Source organism: Myotis yumanensis, unplaced genomic scaffold (genome assembly GCF_028538775.1).
Source record: "Myotis yumanensis isolate MYYU_CA2020_CCGP unplaced genomic scaffold, mMyoYum1.0.hap1 SCAF_4, whole genome shotgun sequence".
Taxonomy (NCBI): domain Eukaryota; kingdom Metazoa; phylum Chordata; class Mammalia; order Chiroptera; family Vespertilionidae; genus Myotis; species Myotis yumanensis.
The window spans coordinates 102,911,398-102,921,274 of NW_027223755.1; the positions used below are offsets into that span (position 1 = coordinate 102,911,398).

At 51.6% G+C, this 9,877-nt stretch overlaps 1 pseudogene; it reads right to left on the minus strand.

Moving 5' to 3' along the window:
• Positions 1 to 1,590: 1,590 nt before the first annotated feature.
• Positions 1,591 to 9,258, minus strand: LOC139009518 (mastin-like; annotated as a pseudogene).
• Positions 9,259 to 9,877: the final 619 nt, after the last annotated feature.

A 9,877-nucleotide genomic window follows, 5' to 3' on the forward strand; every position in this document is an offset into this window, starting at 1 on the left:
TGTCATTATTTCTTCAAATAGGTTTTCAATATCTTGCTGTCTCTCATCTTCCGGCACCCCTATAATTCTGATGTTTGTACGCTTGAAGCTGTCCCAGCGGCTCCTTACACTATCTTCGTATTTTTGGATTCTTTTTTCATTTTGCTTTTCCGGTTGGGCGTTTTTTGCTTCTTCGCATTTCAAATCTTTGACTTGATTCTTGTGCTCCTCTGGTCTGCTGTTGGGTGTCTGTATAATATTCTTTTTTTTTTAAATATATTTTATTGATTTTTTACAGAGAGGAAGGGAGAGAGATAGAGAGTTAGAAACATCGATGAGAGAGAAACATCGATCAGCTGCCTCCTGCACATCCCCTACTGGGGATGTGCGTGCAACCCAGGTACATGCCCTTGACCGGAATCGAACCTGGGACCTTTCAGTCCACAGGCCGACGCTCTATCCACTGAGCCAAACCGGTTTCGGCTGTATAATATTCTTCATTTCAATCAGTGTATGCTTAATTTCTAGTTGGTTCTTTATCACAACATCGAGGGTCTCATTAGATTTATTGAGGCTCTCATCAAGTTTATCGGCAGATTCTAGCAAATTATTGAAAGCCCTTAAAAGTGCATTTTTTAGCTCTATATACTCCATTTCTGTCATGTTTTTTTGTCCCACCTCCTCTGTCCCCACCACCTCTGTCCCCACCTCCTCTGTCCCTCTGCCCGGAGCCCCTCCCCCCTAATGCCCACTGTCGCTGGTGCTTCATGAACTGGGCCTGGCAGCTCAGCCCCGTGAAACCCTCCCGGCAGGTCCAGGCTAGATCACGCCCTGTGTCCCCCAGCTCTGTGTTCAGCACCCACCTCCACACCGTGTCCCACACTCACTACAGTGCTGTGTTTATGTCTGTCCTCACCTCCCTGTGGGATCCAGGGGCCCAGGAACCCACTCAGTGAACTCCTTGCCCCTGAGACCTTGTCCATGCTGGGCACATGTGATCAACGATAATTAAGGGAGGGAGGGAGGGGAGGAGGGAAGTAACATTATGAAATAAGAGAGAGAAGACATAGAAGAGCAGAAAAGAAAATAAGAAGCAGTGGAAGGAGGGAGGGGAGGAAGAAGGGAGAGGAAGTGGAGGGGTGGAGGGAGGGACACCGGGACAAGCATAACCCCCATGAGCTCCCAGAAATGCCGTCACAGGGAACTGAGCCCTGGAAACCTCCTCACACCAGAACACGGAGACCTGGGACCCGGGGACTCTCAGGGAGGCCCCCACTGCGCCCTCAGTCACCGCCATGATGAGTCCATGCCACAATCACAGCCACGGCTTGGAGTGGCTTTTCCAAGTTTAATAGGAATCAGAGGGTGAGCAGGAGGCCATGGGTCCAGGCTCCTTGTCCTGGCCCCCCTACTGTGAGAGACACCAGCCTGAGAGCATTTCCTGTGTCTGCCACCCTAAAGTCAGGACAGGAGGGGACCCTGAGGGCAGGAGGCTCTTGACACTGTGGAGGGTGAGGAGGTGGGAGGGTGAGGCTGGAATAGGGAAAGAACAGGGGTGTCCACAAGGAAGACTGAGGGTCTCCCCATCATGGGACCCCTGCCTGGCCTCATCTAGGATCCAGGGGGCGGAGGGACATACTTCCAGATCCAAGAAATGAAGCTCATCACCCGGGCATACACCCCAGGGAAGTTGCGATGACCACAGCTGTATCCCAGCTCACGACCCCTACCTGGACCCAGGTGCCTTCCCAGCTGCACACCAGGGGGCCCCCAGAGTCACCCTGTGGGGAGAGGCAGGACTCAATGAACATCTCCACACGGGCCTCTGCATGGAGCTTCTGAGTCCCGATTCCCTGGGCCAGGAGGGGACGGAGGACAGAGGACGGGGCAGGTGGGGCTCACCTGGCAGGAGTCCTGGCCCTCACTCCCAGCGCACAGCAAGTCATCCTTGATGATCTGGCCAGTGTTGGTGGAAGAGTTCTGGTAGCGCTGGTTACAGACCCTGTTCCCTACCATGGGAACCATCACCTCCTGCAGCTGGTAGGGCCGGGGCAGCGGGGGCTGTGGGGAGGGGCTAGGTGAGAACCAGGGCTGGTCCAGGTTTCTGCTCCTTCCCAACAACAAGGTACTCTTTCCACTCCTTCTGGGCCACCCCGGCCAGCAGCCAAGGGCACAGGGAGTCCCTCTGTGGGCCCTGACCCTGGGGTCTGCAGCTACACCTGGCCCTGGGACTGAGCTCCACAGCATCCACTAAACCAGCGGTTCTCAACCTGTGGGTCGCGACCCCTTTGGGAGTCGAATGACCCTTTCACAGGGGTCGCCTAAGACCATCAGAAAAACCATATATAATTACATATTGTTTTCTGATTAATCACTATGCTTTCATTATGTTCAATTTGTAACAATGAAATGGGGGTCACCACAACATGAGGCACTGTATTAAAGGGTCGCGGCATTAGGAAGGTTGAGAACCACTGCTAAACCCATTCAGTTCTAGGACCCAGCACTTCATCAGGAAGAGTCTGGGCTCCACAGGCCTGAGGACGGGCACTGAGGAGAGAGTGACCCCGGGAATGTTCTCCTTGAAAAGCAAGGGATCAGGGCTCATCCCAGAGGAATGCATCACAACAGGCAGGAAACACTTCTGAGCTGATGGGTTGGGTTTTTATTCTGATCTAGGGACCTGCCTCTCGCTCCCAGACTGGCTCATCCTCAGGAGGACAATCAAGGTCCACACACCCCCACAGAGCGTGGGAGGACCCAGGCAGAGCCTCAGGAGGGCCTGTCCACCTGCAGAGCAAACACCTGTGTCCTCAGTGTCCATGAATCTGATCATGAAACCCCAGCTCTGCACACATGTAGGCTCAACAGGAAATCCCCCCTCTAGTAACCAAATGTAGAATTAGCACATGGCCCAGAACTCCCACTCCTAGTCTGTACCCCAAAGAACTGAAAACAGGGATCCAAGAGGGAGACAGAGTAGGTGGAAGTGACACTCACCTCCTCCCAGGACCAAATCGGAATCACAACTAAATTATAGACACTCAACCTGAATAACCAACTGAAGACTGGCTGAAAAGAGGTCTCAGCATTAAGGACACATGGAAGAAGCCACATGGAGACAGACAGGGAGGGTGGAGACACAGAAAGGGCTGCATTGAGAGTTAGGAGGGACACCTCAGCTGCAAAGGTCCCCTCTGAGAAGGGAGGGGTCTCCACCCCATCCTGAGCTCCCAGCCTGGAACACCAGTGCCAGGAAGAGGAGCTACACAACATCTGGCTGTGACCATCAGCGGGGACTGCACTTGCCAGAGTGAGACAGGGGACTGCCAGGCACCCGGACGCCCTTTTAAAGGGCCAGTGCACAAACATCTCTATGGCAGGTACTCAACCTGACTGGGCTCCAGCGGAGCGACAGCAGCCCAGAGTGGACGGGACCCACACAGGGAGAGATTGGTTGTATGACTTTGGGGAGAGGGCTGGAGGGGCAGCCTCCATTGTTCAGGGCTAAGTCCCTCTCCCACATGCCCACAGATGCCATCTTTCCTGTGTTGAACACTCTGCTTCATAGGGCATCAGCCTGGAGGAAAGCACATACCCCCTCCCCCCTTTCCCCCCTCGCCACTCCAGGCTCCAAGTGATCCCGCCTGACCAAGCTCATGCCCTGCTGGGGTGTCTGCCAGCTGCAACCAGCCTGGGCCCACACAGTCTTTCTCAGAAGCTCTGGAGGAGGTCTGCACAGACTCCAGGGCTGTTGGAGACACACAGGGAGAGACTGAGTTGTGTGTCTCTGAGGCGAGGGCTATTTTCCCCAGGCACCCGACTAGCTTCACTGTGCAGAGCCCTCACTCCTCACTGCCAAATCCTAATCTGTGTGATCCTGAGGAACTCTACTGGCCTCACCCTGACGACTCCCAGAAACCCTACCCCACTGCAAAGATTTGAAGACCCCAGGTGGGTGGTAGATGGTGGGTGGTGGTGGTAGCTGGCCTTGGTGTGCCCTGAGACTTTTGTTGAGTGGTGTCAGACCCAATACTAGCGCTGAGGTTGAATCTGTAAAACCTGATAAACATCACTCGCCCCATCCCAATGACTTATTGAGAAACTACCTCATGCAACTCAACTATAACAGCAGAGCTCACCTCACCCACACAAGGGACATTTCTGGGGCACCTAGCTTAGCTGGAGGCACTTTCAGTGGCTGAGCCTAATGGCCACTGGCAGGCAGAGGCAGATTTTGAGGTGCTTTGGGCCTATTGTGTCCTGACGCAGGTTTGGTGTTGCTGGGAATCACCTCAGTATACAGCTTGGCTCCTCCCATGAGCACCCAGGCCTAGTAGATGGAGCCACGAACTGTGGATCACATTGTAGCGTCTAACAGACAGCCCAGGATTGGTCACAGGCAGTGTCTGACATTGACCTGCACCACAGTGCCTGCCTGGAGGCCCCAGAACCAGCCCACAGCAGAGAACAACCCAATTAGCTCCACAAGCGGCACACTCAAAGGGAGATCTCCGCAGGCACCAGACCCTGCTGGCGCCAATTCTGCTTCATGGGGTCAGCCTACTCACAGCAGCTCATACAGTGTGATCATGGTCAATACTCAGTCAGTCAGCTTGAGGATCAATCCTGCCTACCACAAGCCAACCACTATCAGGACTCAACTACAACAGCAGGGTTCACAGAACTCACACCAGGGACATTCCTGGGGCAGCCAGCTTAGGGAATCAGGGAGACTGCACCACTGAGCTCCACAGGACATGTACTCAAAACGCCACCCTACCAAGACTGGTGACATAGCAGATCTACCTAACACAGAGAAACAAATACAGAGAGACGGCCAAAATGGGGAGACAAAGAAGCATGCAACAAAAGAAAGAACAGGGAAAACCCCCGGAAAAAGAACTAAATGAAATGGAAACAAGCCAGGTACCAGATACAGAGTTCAAAACAATGGTCCTAGGGATGCTCACGGAACGTAGGGGAAGGAGGATGAGCTCAGTGAGGACTGCAATAGAGAGACAGTGAGCATAACGAAAGGACTAGAAACCATAAGAGAAAACAGTCAGAAATGAAAAATATGAGATCTGAAATGACTACACTTGAAGGAACCAATAGCAGATTAGATAAAGAACAAAATCGAGTCAGCAGTTTAAATGACAAGGTAGCAGAAAATGCCTAATCAGAGCAGTGAAAAGAAAAAAGATTTTTTAAAATGAGGATAGTTTAAGGGACCTCTGGGACAGCGGTCACCAACGGTGGTCCGTGAGGCCTAAAATGTTGGCGACCGCTGCTCTGGAACAACAGAAAGCATAACGTTTGCACCATAGGGTACCAGAAGGAGAGAGAGAGCAAGGGGGTGAGAACCTATTTGAAGAAATAATGATTTAAAACTTCCCCAACCTGGTGAAGAAAAAAGACATACAAGCCCAGGAAGAACAGAGAGTCCTAAACAAGATGAACCCAAAGAGGCCCACACCAAGGCACATTATAATTAAAATGGCAGAGGTTAAAGACCAAGAGACAATCTTAAAATCAGTAAGTTAAAGACAGTTACTAACAAATGAGGTCCCATAAGACCAATTTCTCAACAGAAACATTTCAGGCAGAAGAGACTGACACGAAATATTTAAAGTGATAAAGAGCAAGAATCTACAACCAAGACTACTTTGCCCAGCAAGGCTCTCTTTAGTCCCAGCTGGTCAGGCTCATTGGATAGAGTGTTGGCCTGTGGACTGAAGGGTCCTGGGTTCAATTCCGGTCAAGGGCACATGCCTGAGTTGCAGACTCAGTCCCCAGTCTGGGGTGTGCAGGAGGCAGCCCATCAGTGATTCTTGGTCATCATTGATATTTCTATCTCTTTATCCCTCTCCCTTCCTCTCTGAAATCAATAAAAATATATCTTTAAAAAATATATGTATATACACCCCTATGTTCACTGCAGCATTGTTTACAGTGGCGAAGATGGAAACAGCGGAAGTGTTCTTTGCGAGATGATTGGATAAAGGTGTGATACCTGTTTACAATGGAATACTCCTCAGCCAACAGAAAACATGACATACAGCCATTTAGGACAACATGGATGGATCTTGAGAACATCATGTAAATTAAATAAGTCAGACAGAAAAAGTTAAAAACCGCCCTAACTGGTTTTGCTCAGTGGATAAAGCGTCAGCCTTCGGACTGAAGGGTCCCAGGTTCGATTCCAGTCAAGGACATGTACCTTGGTTGCAGGTACATCCCCAGTAAGGAGTGTGCAGAAAGCAGTTCATTGATGTTTCTCTCTCATTGAATTTCTAACTCTCTATCGCTCTCCCTTCCTCTCTGTAAAAAAAAATCAATAAAATATATATTTAAAAAAACACTAGGGTAAAAATTTATTATATATAAAAAAAGAAAAAGTTAAAAACCATATGATTTCACTCACATGTGGAATATAATACTGGAAGCAACAAATGAACAAAAAAGATAAAGAAAAAAAACCAAAACTCATAGATACAGATAACAGTATGGTGGTCACCAGAGGAAAGGGGGTGGGAGGAAAGGGTAAAAGGGTCAATACAGGTGACAGAAGATGTGACTTTGGGTGATGGGCACACAATGCAAGATATAGATGATGTACCATAGAACCGCACACTGAAAACCGCTATAATCTTGTTAACCAATGTCACCAAATAAATTAAATTGTAGAAAATAAGATATAAATAGCAAAAGAAGGACATACAGAAAGCCAACAGACATATGACAAGATGCCCAGTGTCACTAATCAGTAAAGAAATGCAAATTAAAACCACACTGAGATATCACCTCCCACCTGTCAGAATGGCTGTCATCAATACATCAACAAGCAACAAGTTTTGGTGAAGATGTGGACAAGGGGGAGCCGTCACATGCAGTTGGAGGGAACATAGACTGGTGCAGCCCTGTGGGAGACAGTGTGGAGGTTCCTCAAAAAATTAAAAATGGAACTGCCTTATGACCCAACCATTCCACTTCTGGATGTACATCTGAAGAAACCCAAAACATAATTGGGAAGAACATATGCACCCCTATGTTCATTGCAGCGTATGTACAATAGCCAAGATATGGAAGCAGCCCAAGTGCCCATCAATAGACAAGTGATAACAATACGGTGGTACATGGAGGGTGGGCAAAAGTAGGCTTATGGTTATGAGTAGGCAAAATATAGAGTTTCTTCTTGTATTATTATTTATTAAGTATTGTATTATTTTCCTTATAAACAACTTTAAACCTACTGTTGCCCCAGCCTGTATATACAATGAAATATTACTGGGCCTTGAAAAAAAAGAAATATTACCATTATGCTAAGTGAAATAAGTCAGTCAGAGAAAGACAAATAGCATATGATTTCACCCATATGTGGAATCTAAAGAACAAAATAAACGAACAAAAGGGAAACAGGCTCATAGATACAGGGACAGACTGATTGTTGCCAGAGGGGAGGAGGTTGGGGGACTGAGTGAAAGTGGGGAGGGATTAAAACATACAAATTGGTAACTACAAAACAGTCACAGGGAATGTGAAGTACAGATTAGGGAATATAGTCAATAATATGGTCATAGCTGTGGATGGTGCCCGGTGGGTATGGAAATATCCGGGGCGGGGGGGGGGGGGTACTTTGTAAAGTATATGATTGTCTAACCACCATGCTGTACGCCTCAAGCTAATTCAAAATAATATTGAATAGAAACTGTCATTGAAAATGTTTTAACGACTTGAGAACAGGTTCCCTGGCGGTGCTTGTACACACAGGTCACAGCAGCGTGATTCACAACAGCCAAAAGGTGGAGACGGTCTGTCGTTCAGGAAGGACGACAAAATGCTCCCTCCACCCAGTGGGAGGTGACTCGGCCACAAAAAGTAATGCGGTTCTGACACAGGTTACAGCACAGCTGGGCCTTGGCTGCATCATCCCACGTGAAAGAAGGCAAACACGTGGAAGCCACAGGTTGCATGATTCACATTTACATGAAACGTCCAGAACAGGTAAATGCATAGAAGAGGACAGGAGCTCCGTGGTTGGCAGAGCCTGGGGAGGGGCAGTGACCGTGTCATGGAGACCAGGCTTCGTGTTGAGGAGGAGAAGTTCTGGAGATGGTGGTGCTAAGGCCGCACAACATGGTGAACGTGCTGAACGCCACTGAACCGCGCACTGACCAATGTCATGTATAATGTTATGCACATGTTGCCACAAGAAAAAGGTGGAGGATTCCCCCAAATTGCAGAGAATAAAATGTTGTCAGCAAAGCCACAGCCACACCCCCAGCGGGCTGCCCTGTGTCCACACCCCCAGCAGGGTCCCTGAGCCTTACCTCCGAGGCTGCTGTAACCCCAGCCACTCACCCAGCACATCTTCCTCTCAGGGAACCTCAGCGAGGCAGGTGGGAGGGGGACCAGGCCGATGAGCTCAGAGAGCGTCACAGGGGCCTCCAGTTTCAGCAGGGCCACGTCCGCGCCCCCCTCTGCAGACAGGCTCTGGTTGAACTTGGGGTGGCGGACGATCTTAGTCACATTTGTCAGTGTGTCATGGTCATAGAGTCTCAGCTGCAGAACTTGAACCCTGAGGCCATAGGCCTCCCAGTCCTCCCTGGGGAGAGGGACCAGGAGCCTCTCAGAGGAGCCTCCGGGGCAGGGCCAGTCTGGGCACAGCAGCAGGGCTGGGGCTGCACTAACTGTGTCTTCCCCTGAGACCCTGGGCCCTGCCCACAGCCCCCCTCCCATCAGCCCTCTGTGAGTTTCCCACCCCCACCCCTGCCAGGGGGCCTCGGGCTGTGTGGCTCACCGCTGGGTGCAGTGGGCTGCGGTCAGCACCCACTGGTGGTGGATGAGGGAGCCCCCACAGAGGTGCTGCCACAGCTCCAGCTCCTTATTGTACCTTCGGACGCTGACCTGCCAAGGCCATCTCCCAGCGGGGGCATTGTGCGCCCCCACGGGGCCACCCTGATGCCTCTCTGAGGCGGGACCTGGGAACACAGGGGACGCCATCAGAGACCCAGCAGGGCCCCTTGTGCTCAGTCTCTCCCAGGACGAACCAAGGAGGCCCACCTGAGTTGACGCTGAGGGGCCTGGGCAGCCTGAGCAGAAGATGGGGACAGGGAGTCAGGACTCACCTGTGAAAGAGGGCACGGAGCACCCCAGGCCTGGGAGGCTCAGGATCAGCAGCCACAGCATCTGCGGGGATGGCAGGGGCCTGGGTGAGACCACCAGAGGCCGGGGGCCCATGTGGGGATGGAGAAGCCGGGATCTGAGCAGCGGCATCCTCACTTGGAAGAACCCTCCTTGGGACACTCTCTGCACCCCTTCATCCCCGGGCACAGGAAGGGCAGGCGGGGGCCCCTGGCTGGGCCATGGGCAGAGAGAGCTGCTCCTCTCTCAGGCCCACAGCAGGTCAGGTGGACAGTCAGTAGGCAGTGAGGAGCTGCTGGGCCCTGGCACTGCCTCCCCTGGATCTGCCAGTGCTGTCACTGGGCAGCAGCCATCTCTGGCTGCATGGATCTCAGCCACAAAGCACAGCCAGGTTGGGGGCCTGAGCAAGGAGAGCTGCCAAGAGGGTGCAGTTTTGCTAGAAGTCCCAGAGGGCTAGGCTCAGGCAGACGGGCTCAGGGAGGCAGAGCCCCAGAGCTGCTGCTGGGTCCCTCAAGCCACAGGGCAGCCCCTGAATCCGCTGAACCCTGTGAGGCAGCGTGGAGCTCGCCACCATCTGATTAGAGCATGCCATCTGCGTGGCACGTGGCCTGTGGCCACCCTCACTGCCACCAGCTGTGGCCCTGCACACTGCCCTCTGAAGGGTGCTCTCCGGAAGCTGCACAGAGATGGGCTTTCATGTGGGTACAAGTCAGGGAGAGGCACCTGGGAGGCAGGTGGACAGAGCAAAGCT